At 37.6% G+C, this 16,300-nt stretch overlaps 1 pseudogene; it reads right to left on the bottom strand.

Moving 5' to 3' along the window:
- LOC109457819 (elongation factor 1-alpha, oocyte form pseudogene) overlaps window positions 1-5,862 on the bottom strand; it is a 96,019-nt pseudogene extending 90,157 nt beyond the window's left edge.
- Window positions 5,863-16,300: the final 10,438 nt, after the last annotated feature.

The raw sequence follows: 16,300 nt of genomic DNA, 5'->3' as shown, positions 1-16,300 counted from the left end.
AATCTTCTCTGAGCCTCAGTTACACTCTCTCCTAAACACACACACACACACCCCTGATGTAGGATTGCCAGATAAAATACAAAATATCCAGTTAAATTTAGATTTCAGATGAAACAGCAAATATTTCTTTTAGTCTAAATACTGTATTCCAGGCAATATATGGTACATATTTATATTTAAAAAATGTTCCTTATCAGCAATTCAAACTTAATTGGATGCCCTGTATTTTTGTTTATTAAATCTGGCAATTCTAATTAAATTTCAGATCCACTTTCTGCCACTGAATACAGTCTGACTGGTGCTGAGGACATTATCACTGTCACCTGTTGGCCTAGGACAGAAGAGTCATTTTCTTGTATTAGGACATGTATATTAATTGCAAATAATTCTCAGTTTCTGTCCGTGGTTCCTCCAAGTTCATAAATTAAGTTCATGCTCCCATTCTGCAGATACTGGGAAAAGGTTTCAAGGAGCTATATCTTGGAATTTGTTCTCTTTCTCCCCAAACGGCAGATATGCTCAGTCCCTTCCATTACCACCAAGTTCATTTCTTTGGCCGTACTAGCAAACAGCTCCAGTTAAATCACAAAGTGAACTTCATGTGTCCACCTTAGTATGGCCGACATGAACACATCCCTACAAAGGCTTAATATCAAGGCCGGGATTTCCCCTACAAATCCTACTCTTTGGGTGTAAGATCTATCACCGAAGGTTTATAGAATCTCTTTCCAGAGGGTAAGTTGATTTGACAGGCAATCTCAAGCGGATTGAATTCAGGTTTACCAAACGGCGGGGCAAAGATGGAACAATTCTTCGGATTCCATTGATTACATTTTTATTTGCAGTGTCCAAGTCCCCATTTTGTTAGGAAAACCTATGAAGTTGGACTTAAAGAGACAGTAAACCACGGCCTTCAAAGAGTTTAGAGGGATTCCCTTATGCCTGCACCCAAACAGGAACCTGACCCCATCGATAGCTCCCAATTTCAAGGCCACAAGAAAGGACGATTGCATTGTGTGCTCTTGAAGGTTGTTTTGGAGCCCAGAAAAGGCCATTTAGAGGTTTTTTAATTGCTATTGCAATGTGTTAAATTTTAATGTATTAAAATCTAAATCTGATATTTCTTAAGCTTTTTATTGAGGTGAAATTCACATCAAATAAGTCATTTTAAAGTGAATACTTCAGTGGCACTTGGTACATTCACAATCTTGTGCAACCACTGCTCTTTTCTAGCTCCGAAATACTTCCATCACTTAAAAGTAAAACCCCGTATTCAGTACGCAAGTTTCTGCCCATTTTCCCCTCCCCCAAACCCTGGTAACCACTAATCTGCCTTTTGTCTCTATGGATTTATCTATTTTGGACGTTTCACATAAATGCAATCATATAATCTGTGACTTTTTTTGTTTGAGTCCTTTTACTCAGCATATTTTGGAGGTTCATCTACATCGTAGCATATATCAGTACTTCTTTTTTGGCTGAATAATATTTTCCTTAAGTTTTTCAGTTTATACATCTTATCATTCTATTTCATAGAATTACAAGTTTTGAACAATAACTTTGAAGCTGACTGATTAATATTTAGTCCATGTACATAGTGAACTCTTGTTCCTTTAAAATTTCAAGTAGTACCAAACACACTCTGTTTTCCTTAATACTTTCATGAGCTTTTCAATTGAAATATAACTAGGTAGCTATCACCGAAATCAAGAAATAGAACATAATTAGCATTGCAGAAGGTCCCTTCTTCTGTGAAAGAGTTGTCTTTACGTCTAGAATCTGCACAGTTTTCTGTGGGAGACAAGCTCATCTGCCAATTGTTCTACCAATTATTTGCTAGTCCCTTTGTGTACTTTAACAACAATGCTTGCACGGTGCAAAGGACAAAGTGCAGAAATAAGTTCCATGTTTGTCTTGTGCCTTTAATAGCATCCTTGACACCTCCCCCAGAAGCCCTCTCCCCAAGGGAACAAATTCTTCCTTTTGTGCTGAGTACACAGCATTGGTTGCCCTTTAGCGTGAAGGGAAGAGAATGACACTGTATATCAATTTTATGCTGGGTTTATGCTGAAGATCAACTGCTAGTTACTGTATATAAATTTGCCACTCTTGAGTGGGCAGTTAATCCTTTTGGTATGAAAACCCTTTAGGTGTTGCCAAAGACAGAGAAACTCAGTGGGCTTTAATGGTATTTGTCGTTAAGAGTTCCTACGCCCAGATTGAGTAAAAAGACCTTCCCCCTTAGAAAAGATGCCTTGAGAAGAATTATTTCAAATTGGAATAGACTCGCAGCTTGGTGGACAAAGGCCCAGAGCTAAATGTGGGACGTAAGTAAAAGTTCAGGTGGGTAAAGCAGTCTGGAGCCATGCAGGACAGGGCTTTGGAAGGTAGGGGACAAATTTGTTGTTAGGGCGGTTGGGAATCCTTGGAGGGTTTTGAGACAACTGATCAGATACTAATCATCTTTCCCCCCTTTGTCATTATTTTTATTTTCAGAGGGATTTCTGATGCGAAGTGTAGGACTGATGCATGATTTTTCACCCCAGTGGCTTGCTGGGGACATGAATCTGTCCCGCGAGTCTCTTTTTTCAGCCCTCCAACCTCATCATGGTGTTGGCTGCCTACCCACCCTGCTGAAGGAACTCAGGACATGCCATCTGCAAACACGACGCTTTGGCACATTGACGATTTTGAGCCGAAGGCCCTTGAGAAACAGCAGATGCAGGCAGAGCTCTCTAACTTCTCCCTTTCTACCTAAAAGCAGGCCATAAAATCTCCCGTGAGAAAGGTGCCTTCCCTGTAGCAGGAAAAACACCCTCCTCACAAGAATTGCTTTTCCACCCCCCGGAAAATGAAGCTCCCTTGACACGTTTTGCCACAGAATCCTGGGGTGGTTTGTTAGAGTAAAAGTGCTTTACGACCTATGGCAAAATAACAAAGTACTATTATCTGAATACACAGTACCCAGCACCCTTGCAGAACTACTATCTGTAGACTTATTGCACAGTGCAAAGCAAAGCCCTCTGAAAATGAGCACTTACACCGAAAAATGGTTTATTATCATAATGGAGGATTCAATTACTTGCTCTGATGAGAGGTGGAGTTTCTAAATTCATTGTATTAATTTAGAGTTGGGGGTGAATAATTTAAAATGTAGGCCACCTGTGGGTGCCACATAATGTGGATGATATAGTGTGATTATACTGGGAATATGATGCATGTTATTTATACAGTCTCTGGCTACGAAGAGTATATTAGGTATTTTTGCAGTGGGGCTCAGGAGCCTAAAACAAACAAGATTAAAATCAGCAATAAGCCAGATCAGGAGAAGCAAGTGAAATTCAGCAATAAACTTGACACAAAACCAATGTGCTATGCCAAAGGCCTTTTGGAATTTGCTGCAGGCGGAGGCTTATGTTTTCTCATTTTGGGGATATGCAAGGAGATAGAAGGCCAAGTGGGTGCCTGTGAAGGAAAGGTCAGCCAGGGAGCACTTCCTAGTGTAGGAAGAACAATTCTGGTTTTGTAGGGAGAACAGAATTTTCATGACCTACAGATTTTTTGGTATGAAAACTGTATGTATGTATGTGTGTGTGTGTGTGTGTGTGTGTGTGTGTGTGTGTGTATTTACTTCCACAGTCACTCATTTTTGTGTGACTCATAATCTGTATAGTCAGCAAATCTTTCCTCCCTTCTTAGCCTCGTATTATCTTTCTGGGTTTCCTACTAATGTTTTTTTCCCCCTCTCTCATTCTCAATTCAGTTTCTCCAAGTTCCATTCTAAGCTTTCCATCTTTTCAAACCTGTACTCTTGGTATCCCTCATGTGAATGTAACATCACACACCAGAGAGGAATGAGGTCGTCAAAACTGGATTCTGCAAAGGGGGCTGCTTAGCTTTTGTTTGCCTGCTCAGATAGGGGAATACGGACTTACTGATATGGGGTTTAATGGGTCCAGGTATATAAATATAACAATACTTAGAAATATTCCTTATCTCAGAACTTTATGAAAATGGCAGCAAAGATTTATGAAGAAAGACTGAATGCCCTCTCTGTAAGGAAAACAGCTTATTTTTCTCTAGGCACGTATATGAAACATACTCTATAAAGTATATCTTCTAGGGCTCTGGTAAAAAGCCTTAACCAGTAGGTTGAGGAGAATGATTCAGGTCTAGTTTGTCCTCTCTCTTATGTGTTCCACACTGTTCTTGCTGCAAATACAGATGCCTTTGCCTGTCAAAGCCTCCCCTCTAAGAACTGAACCTTCATTACCTATTTTCCATGGAAGATTTGCTCATCTGTCCTGTATTCTACAAATGCCTTGTAGTTGCCCACTCAACTTGTGAACAAAAATGGTGGTAAGATGCTGCAGCCTCTCTCCTTCTGCTCAGCCTGCACTGCGTCCTCAATCTCTTTGGTCTCTCTTTTTGCTTTGGTGCAATCCTTGTTCTCTGTCATGTAGTGATGGCAGGGCTGTTTCATCCCCCTTTGGTGGGAAGTGCTACTTCCTGCCTGGCAGCTGTGATAAAAGTTCTCGGTTTGAGCTACACAATGGCACTCTCTGGGTAACACCATTAAATGTCTTCATCCTCCCTCTGCCATTGATGGATGGTGCTATTGTTGAAACACTTAATTTCTAAAACTATGTAGTAACATCAAATTATAATCATGCACCATGCTTGTGTTATTTTCCAAATTGCTGGAGTCGTTCTACAAGGTGAACGTTACTTTCATGTATTAAATACCCAATAAATACGATTTTTCCACATATGCCCTATATATTTTTCCCCTCAACATATTACTTTCTTTAAATGCTCACACCTACAGGCAAGTTGAAAGAACAGAACAATGAAAACCTGTATACCTAGGTTTACCAATTGCTATTTGGCCATAGTTGCTTTATCTGTTTATACATACCTTTTTTTTTTTTCTAAACCATTTGAAAATATCCTGCAGAGACCATGATTTTTCACTCATAAATATTTCAACTGTTTCCTAAAAATAAGGACATTTTCCTATGTAGCTACAATATTCTCATGACAAAGGAAAAAGAATAACATACAGTCCATATTTAAAATTCCAGAATTGCCTGGAAATGTCTTTTATAGCTGTTGTTATTGCTTTTTAAAAACCTAGGATCCCATTAAGGCTCATGGATTCCATTTTGTTCTTACATCCAAAAAGTCACTTTGAATGAATGTGGAAGCTCGCAGTCATTTATTTACTGTTTCTGTTCCACAGTTCTGCTCGGTAGAATCTGGAATAATTGTTTCTACCTAGAAAGATTGTAGAGGGACTAGAGATAATATGTTCAGAACATCCAGACAATGGGCTAACATATATATCAAGCACCTGTTATTGGGAATATTAGAATTGTTATTAGGATTAGAACAGGGTTGATATTCTCCCAATATGCACCAGTATAGTTGCAATGGTGTTAATATTGAAATGATATTTATAGTAGTCCCAGCTTATCCATTCCAAGACCCCCAGTAATGCCTGAAACCATAGATAGTACCGAATCCTACATATTCTGTTTTTTTCCTAGAGCTACATACCTAGGATAAAGTTTAACTTATAAACTAACTCATAAAAAACTGAGACTAACAATAACACTAATGAAATCAAACAATTATAACAATGTATTGTCATAAATGTTATGTGAATGTGGTCATTCTTTTTTCTCTCTCAAAATATCTTATTATACTGTACTCACCCTTCTTCTGATGATGATAAAACGCCACACCTGTTCCAGAACCTGTGTAACCGTCCCGAATTGCAGTAAATGGCTTGGTGTCCCTCGTTTCAGGGTGTCCCTTGCTGAAGTCTTTGTACAGGCTCCGTGCTTTCTGGTGCAACATGTTGCCATCAATCAGAACACATTTTCTGTTCATGTCTTCCATGCACACATTTAACGTCTTTTCCATCTTTTTTTTTTTTAATTTAAAGTTTATTGGGGTGACAAACGAAAACTCATAGACACAGACAATAGTTTGGTGGTCTTTTCCACCTTAACGAAGCACTTAACATGCACTGTGGCCGTCACTTCTGCAGGTTGAGGTGTGACAGCAAAACCAGCACGAATGTCTTGTTCCTTCTTTACAATTTCATGGATAGAAGATTCCTTCCTCCCACAGATCGTAGCAACCTCAACATGTCTTGTTTTCTTTCCTCATTAAGCCAAGAACTGTCACCTGTTCATTTAAAGGAAGCACTTTACGTCTTCTCTTTGGCATATCTGGATCTCCAGCACCACCCCTCCTTTGCTTTGAAGCCGTAATGAAGTAAAACAAGGGTTACCTGAACACAAGCACCGTGATACTCCAACAGTCCATCTGAAAACCCAGCCAGCTACCGAGTGACCAATGGGAGTGCGGCGTGTCCAGGATGGAGCCGCGGGAAAAAGGGATGAGTCACGTCCCGGGTGAAATAGCGCGAGATTTCATCGCATCTCAGGCCGGCGGCTGCAACTTAAAACTTAGGCGTGGTTTATTTCCCAAATTTTCCATTTAATATTTTCGGACCCAGGTTGATCACAGGTAAGTGGAACCATGGAAAGTGAAACCATGAATAAAGGTGTATGTGTGTGAGTGTGTGTGTGTGGGGGGGGGACCCCTGTACTTTTGGTAAATAGCTATTGCCTGAAGCCCCCCAAATGTGCTCCCTTCCCCACACCTCTCACCGCCACACTGCAGCTCCTAACCCGAATTGCTGGCACCACCGATGACCTCCAGGACCAAGGCTGAGACGTATATTCTTAATTGGACAGTACCTGCGTCATGCCATTCTCAATTTATTAAATATCACCCCTGGATTAAACGCATGAACATCTTGAATAGACACAGTCCAGATGACTCTGCTTCTGTTTTCATTTTCCCATCTGTGAACTGAGATTATTGTTTAAAAAAAATTATTTTAGAGCTTCTGATATTTTTGTCAAGTCACTCAATAGGTTTAGGGTTAAACAGCTTTTACTATTTAAGGTGTTGAGGTGTTAAGTCACCCTGTTACTCATTCCCATAATTCTAGGCATTTTGCTTTTCACTACATTCATGCTATTAATAATTTATCATATATAAATATCTTGTTTATGTTTCCCCAACAGAGAGCACGTTTTCTACTTGATCTCTCCAGCCAAAGAACCCAAAATTTCAGTGCTCAAGTGAAAGCCATATTTATTCCCAAATGTTGGCACTTAACAGGTAACAGGTGGCAGTGACTGTTTCCTAAGAATTGTGTGCATAGCTGAGCATTTGTTTATTTAATATTTTTTTAAATTAAGTGTGGAAATTTCACAAACCTGTAAAGTTAAATAAATGTCGTCTATTTTTCATTTACTTAGTGCATACAAGTGTTTATAAAAGTGGTGCTCCTGAGCAATTATTTACATAATCAAAGAATTTGATGAGATTTTGAGCAATCATTTAATTAATTTTTTTAAGCTTTAGTGAAAAAGTGTATAAATGGTGTGTAGGAACTCTGAAAAACTATCAGAATTGCCAGTGAAATATTACAAGGGATTTTTGGAGACTGAAATGGAACGTGTATAGAGAATGCTGAAGAAAGAATGGTCGGAAGTGAAAAGAGTGAAACACCATAGAATTTCTCAAATAGATGCTAATAGTTAACAGGCCTTAGCAGAACACCAATGTGAGAATTGTGCAGTGCAAGATATTTGTGACAAAAGTAAAACTCAATAAGCAAAAGCCAGAATATTGAAACCATTAAAGTCTGCTAGGACAATGGGTAAAGCTTACTATAATGGTTCAAATTTTAAAAAATATACGCCAATCCTTCAGCCATACAGGTCCCTCTTGAGGCAACCAAGATTATCATATTATCAAATTCTTGTATTCTTACAAGGATATGCAATACATATGTAAGCATAATATATTCAGAATATACACACACACACACATATACAGGTGGTGCCAAAGAAATGTATACAAGTGGACACTTTGGTCAGCATTGCTCAAGCAGTAGTTCACCATCATCAGAAGTGTCTGGACGCTGATGGTACCACTTTGAGCACCTCTTGTAATGCAGAAGTCAAATGTGACTTGTATTCATCTTTTGTTATCGGTATATATTGAGTATTACAATTTTAATACAGTTTTTCCCTCTCTTAAAATGTGTATACATTTTTTGGCACACTTATATATGTGTGTGTGTATATATATATATATATATATATATATATTCAGTATATACAGTTACAATCAGAAAAGTGAACAATATATTCAACAATACACTGTTGTCGCCTTCAAATAAGTTAGTAAAATAGAATATAAAAAATAAAATATAAATAAGACGTAAAACAAAGTCAATATCTATGTAACCACTACCTAATCAAGAAAGAGGACATTAGCAGACACCTCCTTACCTACTGCTACCCTCTCTCTTACCCAGAACATAATCATTACCTTGACTTATACCAGTAGAGTTTATTTTGCCTGTTTTTGAACTTGATATAGACGAAATTATACAGTATACATTTTTGTGTGTGTCTGTCTTTGCTCACTCCACGTTATGTATTTGAGATTCATTCATGTCGTTGTGTGTGGCTGAAGTTGACCTCTTTTTCATTGCCCTAGGGTATTCTGTTGCATGACTGTGGCATTGTTTATGTAGTCCACTACTGTTGAACACATTTTTGTAATGCCCAGTTACGAGATACTATGAATAATGCTGCTATGAATATCTTTTACGTATCTCTTGGTGCACATGTACTCATACATCTGTTGGGCAAAATATATACAGAGGGTGCCAAAAAAATGTATACGCATTTTAAGGAAGGAAAAAACTATATTAAAATTGTAATACTCAATATATACCGATAACAAAAGATGAAGTCACGTGTATGTATACATTCTTTTTGGCACCCTGGTATATAAAATGTAAATAAATCTTAATGTGTTATCACTCCCTACACACAGACAATGGCTTTTTTCACAAGGGTTTTTTTGACGCAGGACTAATAGAGGCAAGTTAGTTTTGGAGAGCTAATCAAATTGCAGATGGCTGTTTTTCACTTATCAGCTGAACTGATTCAGCCTGATGGTCTCTCTGTTCAGTAGATGTTCGATCAATAAAGAATACTCGATCCCACTGTGAATCAAGTTCCCCTGTGATGCCTTCCAGTCTCTGGATGACAAAAGGCACTGTCATAACAAATATAATTATCTCTTTAGATGGTTGAAGACCCTCTTAGAAGAGTTGAAGGGACATGGTGGTCATGCTGCTGTAGTTAGTAGCCATTGCAATGGAAGGTGTGATTTCAGGATGATTGAACTTCTTGAGACATTTTCTTTTCTTTTCTTTTTAAACTTTTATTTAAGTGTGTTTTTCCAGGACCCATCAGCTCCAAGTCAAGTAGTTGTTTCAATCTAGTTGTGGAGGGTGCAGCACACAGTGGCCCGTGTGGGGATTGAACCAGCAACCTTGTTGTTAAGAGCAACTGCACTCTAACAAACTGAGCTAACCGGCCGCCCCTTCTTGAGACATTAACACTTGAAATCTTAGAATGCACAACCTCACTATTTTACTGTCTGTTGCAAGTTTGTTTTGTTTTGCTTTTTAAATCAATGATGAGCCAATTAAGGACAAAAATAAGTATCAAATCGGTATTTAAATAGAAATTCAAAAGCTTTTGTATTTTGGATATTTGTTTTATTTCACAATAAACATCTTACAAGCATTTGTTACAGACCAAGGACAGGGATTTTTGTATTATCTACAATTTTATTTGCATATGTGAATAAAGTAAACAACATATTAGAGGATTTTATTCCAGACAGTATGAAGAATTTCAGATATGAAATTATGTTGCTGATTCTGTTTTAATGTTCCTCATGATTTTATATATTTCGATGAAATTACAATCTATGAATCCATCAAAAATGATTTCTGTTTTTCGTTATTGTTCCCAAAAGACAAACTTGAATAAAGTTTGAAGTAATTCCATTAAACAGTGAAATCTTTGTAAAAATTGTTAAAGGAAATACGTGTTCAAATCATTTAGTATTAGTTTGATGACTGTGGTGATGTTTACCATCCTCTTTGGTGTAATTTTCCTTAAAAATCAAGTGTTTTTGGAAGATTCAGACTTAGCCCATTATATATATTAATGGAGTATAGAGGATGTGTCAATTCAACAAATACTGAGATCCTGCTCTCTGGAAGGCACTGGGGGTATGAAAACGGATACAACTGTGTTTACAAATGAAGAAGACTAAAGGGAACAAACTCCCTCTGTAACAGTTGTATGATCTTGTCATAATTGCTGCTAACCAAGAAGTAAGGGATTCTGGTGTGTGTATCTCTGGTGCATGAGTGCTTAAGTGAGCTACTGGCCTTTGGTCTTAAAGCGTAAGCTGAATTTTAACACGTTAAATTAAAAAAAAAATTATTAAAAATAAACATATTTTGAGTGTCCTACAATATTTTATTATCTCCGAGTCTCTTGACAAACCTGAAGATAAGTAGCCATATTTTAACAGATATGGAATCTAAGGCCCAGAGACATTTTAGGCTGAGCCAAAGTATGTAGGAAGAAAGGGAAATTTAAGAATATCTGGCATATGTGGGACATGGCTAGAGAGGGCATACAATGGGGAGTAATAAATAAGAAGCCGGAAAGAGAGTGTGGCGCTGGTTGTCTAGTAAACAGTTGAAAAACAATGTTATGGGCAATGTGAGTCCTTGGAGGTTTTTACAGCAAAAGTAAATGGATCAGATATCTGCCCCTTTTTGAGGGGCGGTGGTTTATAGGAGAGATTTATTTGATATACATTACAACTTGTAAAAACCACCTAAAGCCTTCATTTCCACCCCTGCAGTAGTAGATTTGATATAACGCGTAGTAACAGAAATATTTTTAAATCCAGAATGCACGAAGCACTGCACAGTTTGATCTCTAAGTCATTAGCTGATAAGCAGACCTCACCGAACAGCTTCACGTCAGCAGAGGCCACAAACACTACGTATAACACATCTGAACCGACAGATTTCAACAAGTGTGGTGGGTGGATTGGAATGAAGGTGGTCTAAGAGGAAGGGGTAACAAGTGGGCTGTTTGTTAGGGGGAATTGAGAGAAGAAGTAATGAGCAGGCTATGGTTGTGGGAACGTGGGAAGAGAACAGACCTAAGAAACATCATGCAGGTCAAATTTATAGAACCTGGTGTCCAACTGAACGATGACTTAAAGGGATCCCTACTGTTCTCTCTCTTTCACTCTGTCTCTCGATATTTTCCTTTTTTAAGGTAAAACTTATAACACAAGATCAATCATTTTATAGGGTACACTTCAGTGACATTTAATATATTCACAATGGTGTGGAAAGCTATCTAGACCTAGAACGTTTTCATCACCTCAAAAGGACACCCTGAACCCATAAAGCAGTCACTCCCCATATTTGCTTCCTTCTGGCTCCTGACAACCATTAACCTGCTTTCTCTTTGCATTTACCTGTTTTGGATGTTTCCTATAAGAGGAATCATACAATATGTGATTCTTTGTGTCTGGCTTCTCTCACTTCGCATAATGTTTCTGAGATCTAGCCATGTTGTAGAATCTGTTAGTATTTCACTTCTAATAGCTAAATAATATTCTGTTATATAGATATACCACATTTTATTTATCCATCTATCCATTCATGGACATTAGGGTTGTTTCTATATAAATACCTTTTGGGTATTGTGAACAGTCCTGCTGGGAACATTTAGGTACAAGTTTTTGTTTGAATGCCTGTTTTCAGTTCTTTTGCATATACGCCTATAAGTAGAGTTGCTGGGTCATATGATAATTTTATGTTTAACTTTTTGAGGAACCACCAAACTGTTTTCCACAGCCGTTGCATTATTTTATATTCTCACAGGTAATGGACTAGAGGTTCGTTTCTCCACATACTTGCCAACACTTGTTATTTTCCAAAAATGTATAGAGATCCTAGTGGGTGTGAAGTGGTATCTCATTGTGGTTTTGATTTGCATTTCCCTAATGACTAATAATGCTGAGAATCTTTTCATGTGCCAGGTGGCCATTTGTATTTCTCCTCTGAAAAAATGTCATTTTTGGATCCTTTGCTTGTTTAAAAAATTGGATTGTCTTTATGATGCTGAGTTGTAAGAGTTCTTTGTATTTTACGGATATGAGACTCTTATCAGATATATGATTTGCAAATATATTCTCTCATTCTGTAGGTTGTCTTTTCACTGAATAGATTTTTGAGCCATTTATCGAAACAGGAAATACAGAGGAAGGAGTCAATTGGGATAGAAGTGGGAAGGAAAAGTGAGTTCAGTTAGAGGCGCTGGTGGTATATCTGGGTGGGGATGCCCAGAAAGTATTTGATTATACATCTTACATTTTATGTATTTGATGTTTGTTGAATGGTGGAATCTGGAAAATAATTTGGGGGACAGTTGCTGCCTTAGCTACCAGCAGTCAGAGGCTTTTGTCTCACAGAAGCATAGGACGCTCCCCTTTTAACAAAATTATCCTTTATTATTTTTATTATTTTTTATTAAATGTATTGAGTGACATTAATAAAATTATGTAGGTTTCAAGTCTACAATGCTATAATACGTCATTCACGTATTGCACTATTTATTCACCACCCACAGTCAAATCTCCTTCCATCATCATAGACTATTTGACCCCCTTTATCCTCTTCTGCCTCTCCCCCTACCCTCTGGTAACCACTAAACTATTGTCTGTATCTATGAGGTTTTGCTTGTTTGTGTGTTGCTTTCAGTTTTATATCCCACATATGAGTGTAATTATATGGTTCTCGACTTTTTCTGTCTGACTTATTTCACCTAGCATGATAATCTCAAGATTCATCCCTGTGGTTGCAAATGGCACTATTTCATCTTCTGTGGCTGAGTAATATTCCATTGTATATATGTACCGCCTCTTCTTTATCCAATCATCTATTCAGTTGTTTCCATGTCTTGGCCACTGTGAATAATGCTGCAATGAACATAGAGGTATGTATGTCTTTACCAATAAATGTTTTCAGATTCTTTTTTTGGTAGATACACAGAAGACAAATTGCTGGTCTGTGTGGTGATTCTATTCTTAATTTTTTGAGGAATTTCCATACTGTTTTCCATACTGGCTGCACCAGTTTACATTCCCACCAGCAGTGCATGAGGTTTCCTTTTTCGTCACAGTCTCTCCAACACTTGTTATTACTTGTCTTATTGATAATAGCCATTCTAAGATGTGTGAGATGGTATCTCACTGTGGTTTTGATTTGCATTTTGCTAGTAGCTAGTTAAAATGACCGTATTACCCAGAGCAATATGTAGATTTACTGCAATTCCCATCAAAATCCCAATGGTATTTTTTTAAAGAAATAGAACAAAAAAATCATCAGATTGTATGAAATCACAGAAGACCCCAAATAGGCAAAGCAATCCTGAGAAAAAAGAACAAGGCTGGATGTATCACACTACCTGACTTCAAATTATGCTATAAAGTGACAGTAATCAAAACAGCATGATACTGGCAGAAAAACAGACACACAGACCAATGGAATAGAAATGAAAACCCAGAAATCAACCCATTTGTACAGGACAAATAGTTTTTGACAAAGGAGCCAAAAAATATATAATGAAAAGAAGTTGCCTTCAATAAATGGTGCTGGGAAAATTGGAAAGCCACATGCAAACGCATGAAACTAAACTGCTACCTGTCATCATACACCAAAATTAACTCAAAATGAATCAAAGACCTAAATATAAGACCCAAAATAATAAATTACAAAGAGGAAAACATAGGTACTACACATATGGACCGTGGGTTTAGAAAGGATTTTATGAATTTGACGTGAAAGGCAAGGGAACTAAAAGCAAAAATAAATGAATGGGACTATATCAAATTAAAAAGCTTCTGCACCACAACAGAAACCGTTAACAAAGCGAAGAGGCAACCAACCAAATGGAAGAAGATATTTGCAAACAACACCTCCGATAAAGGGGCTAATATCCAAAATATGTAAAGTACTCATACAACTCAACAACAAAATAACAAGCAATCCAATAAAAAAATGTGCAGAGGACATGAACAGACACTTCTCCCAAGAAGCCGTACAAATTGCAAACAGGCATATGAAAATATTATTCTTGGCCAACCTCCTGAAACACTCAGGAACTCAAATGCAACATGAACATTAAACCACAACGTCCCGATCAGGTAACATAGGCGGAACCAGGTACCCAGAATATGGAAAACAAAATCAACCCATGAGAATTACACCCTTTTGTGGTCTACTTATAAATTACTTTCTAAATAGAATACAATGTGTGCGTATCTTAAACTAAGCTTATATTTGTATAAGATTTATTGAAACGGAAGTAATTGAAATAGCTGATATAAAATTTAGATCCTGAATAAATAACAGTTGTTTTTTCCATGATGAAAGCGTCGTTGACTTTTTCCTTCAGTTTATAATCTATATGCTGTGCCTTGATTTACTCAGCCATGCCTAGAGCACATATTTTATATCTTAGGTGAGCTGATTCTTGTAACAAGAAAATGTGAATGGGGGCACGAAATAGCTTCTTTTCCAGAGTTCTACACACCTGGCTGATATTATGAGACACTCTTTTTAAATTTCTCTGGATCTGGGCTGGGTGTCCTGTGGACACCAGGCCTGGCATGTTTTTTGTGAATCATAGGGAAGCAATTCTGCTGCTGAGCTAGCCTGACTCACACATTTCATTTATCCACAATAATAAGAATATCAATATCTTGGACTTATATAGAGCCTCGCATCCAAAGAGGTCAAAGCATTTTCATTTCATTGGATGTTCTGGTGGCTTTAAGAGCCTCTGGGTATTTACAAATGTAATAATAAGAAGCAGTCTGCCCTGATTTACACTATAATAGACAACATAAAACAAGACCTGAACATGTACTGCTTCTCATTTTGACTGCACAAATATATCCAATGCCTGGCCGTGAGGTTCAAGGTCCTTTCTGAGTAGATCTCCGTGTCCCTCTTCACCTATGACCCTGCGTCTTCTCCATAAATCCTTTATTCTAGTCAAATTATTGCCTTGACATAGAATGCATGTTTTCACGTTTTACTTTAACATGTCTATCTGGCCCTTCTCTTCTTCTTTAGGTGTTTTTAAGTCTCTACCACCCTGCACCCCCCGTTTTTTTTTGGTTTAGCTCCATTATAACCCACTGTTCCATGAAGACTGCTATAGTCATCCTAGCCTTCTTTGCTTATCTCCCATTAAAACATCTGTAGCATTTATGCTCTTGTTCTGTGGGCATTGGGTAGGTGCTGTGGTTTACGGTCATTTCCTTTTATTTCCCTGTATTATAGCATGTCAGACCCACCCACACAGAGGAGTCTATAGTCAATCCCTTATATCTTCATAAACTTTAGATGGTTCCAAGTAGCCTGGGGAGTTTGGGAGTCTGCGGTTGAAGGCTGAAGATTACAAATGGACAGACCGACTAAGCCTTCCCTTATTATTTTCTTTTCATTGTTCACAGTTTAGTGCAAGTTTGGAGTACGTTTAGAAGAACACCTAGAATAGCAGCAATGTGACAGGATATGTCTGTCGCCTGAAGATGAAAAATGCAGTGGGTACGGTTTCCTGAGGTGGAATGTGAAGGAAATAGAACAGAGAAGCAAAAACAGTTTATTGAGTTAAGGTTTCGTTGGGGTGTGTTGATTTAAGCATCACATAATTGCATCTCCAGTTTGCGATAGAAGCAGCCCATCCAAAATTGGATAAGCCCTTTTTGATGCTTATCCAACATTTGCTGTTTAAAAACGTTCTTTTGTTTATTTGTTTATAAAAGCACCACTCAAAGAAAATTTGGAAAACAGAGAAAAGTGTAAAGAAAAAATGAAAAATTACCCATCTTTTTTGCTCCTTAAAATGACTTCATAGTATCCACAAAGGTATATTTTAAACAAAATTTGTACCGTACGTTAGTAATAATAGCAGATTTACTAAACGCTAATCACGTATATCCCTTGCAGTCTCACAATAACTTTCTGAGGGAAGTACTATTACCACCTGCTTTACAGATAAGGAAACTGAGGCACCAAAAGGTTGAGTAACTTGCCTAAGGTAACCTCGCTGTGAAGTGGAGAGCTAGGATTGAATCCAGACAATCCTACTGTACAACCTGCATTTTTTTTTTTATTGCAGTGAAATACACATCACGTAAAATTTACTATTTTAATCATTGAAAGTATGTTATTCAGTGACCTTTAATACATTCACAAAATTGTGCAAACATCACTACTATGAAGTTCCAGAAC

This window comes from Rhinolophus sinicus, chromosome 8, assembly GCF_057876585.1.
Source record: "Rhinolophus sinicus isolate RSI-liver-muscle chromosome 8, RSI-T2T, whole genome shotgun sequence".
In the NCBI taxonomy this organism is placed as follows: Eukaryota; Metazoa; Chordata; class Mammalia; order Chiroptera; family Rhinolophidae; genus Rhinolophus; species Rhinolophus sinicus.
Note: the sequence above shows the minus strand (reverse complement) of the source record. Positions and strands in the feature narration are given on the sequence as shown.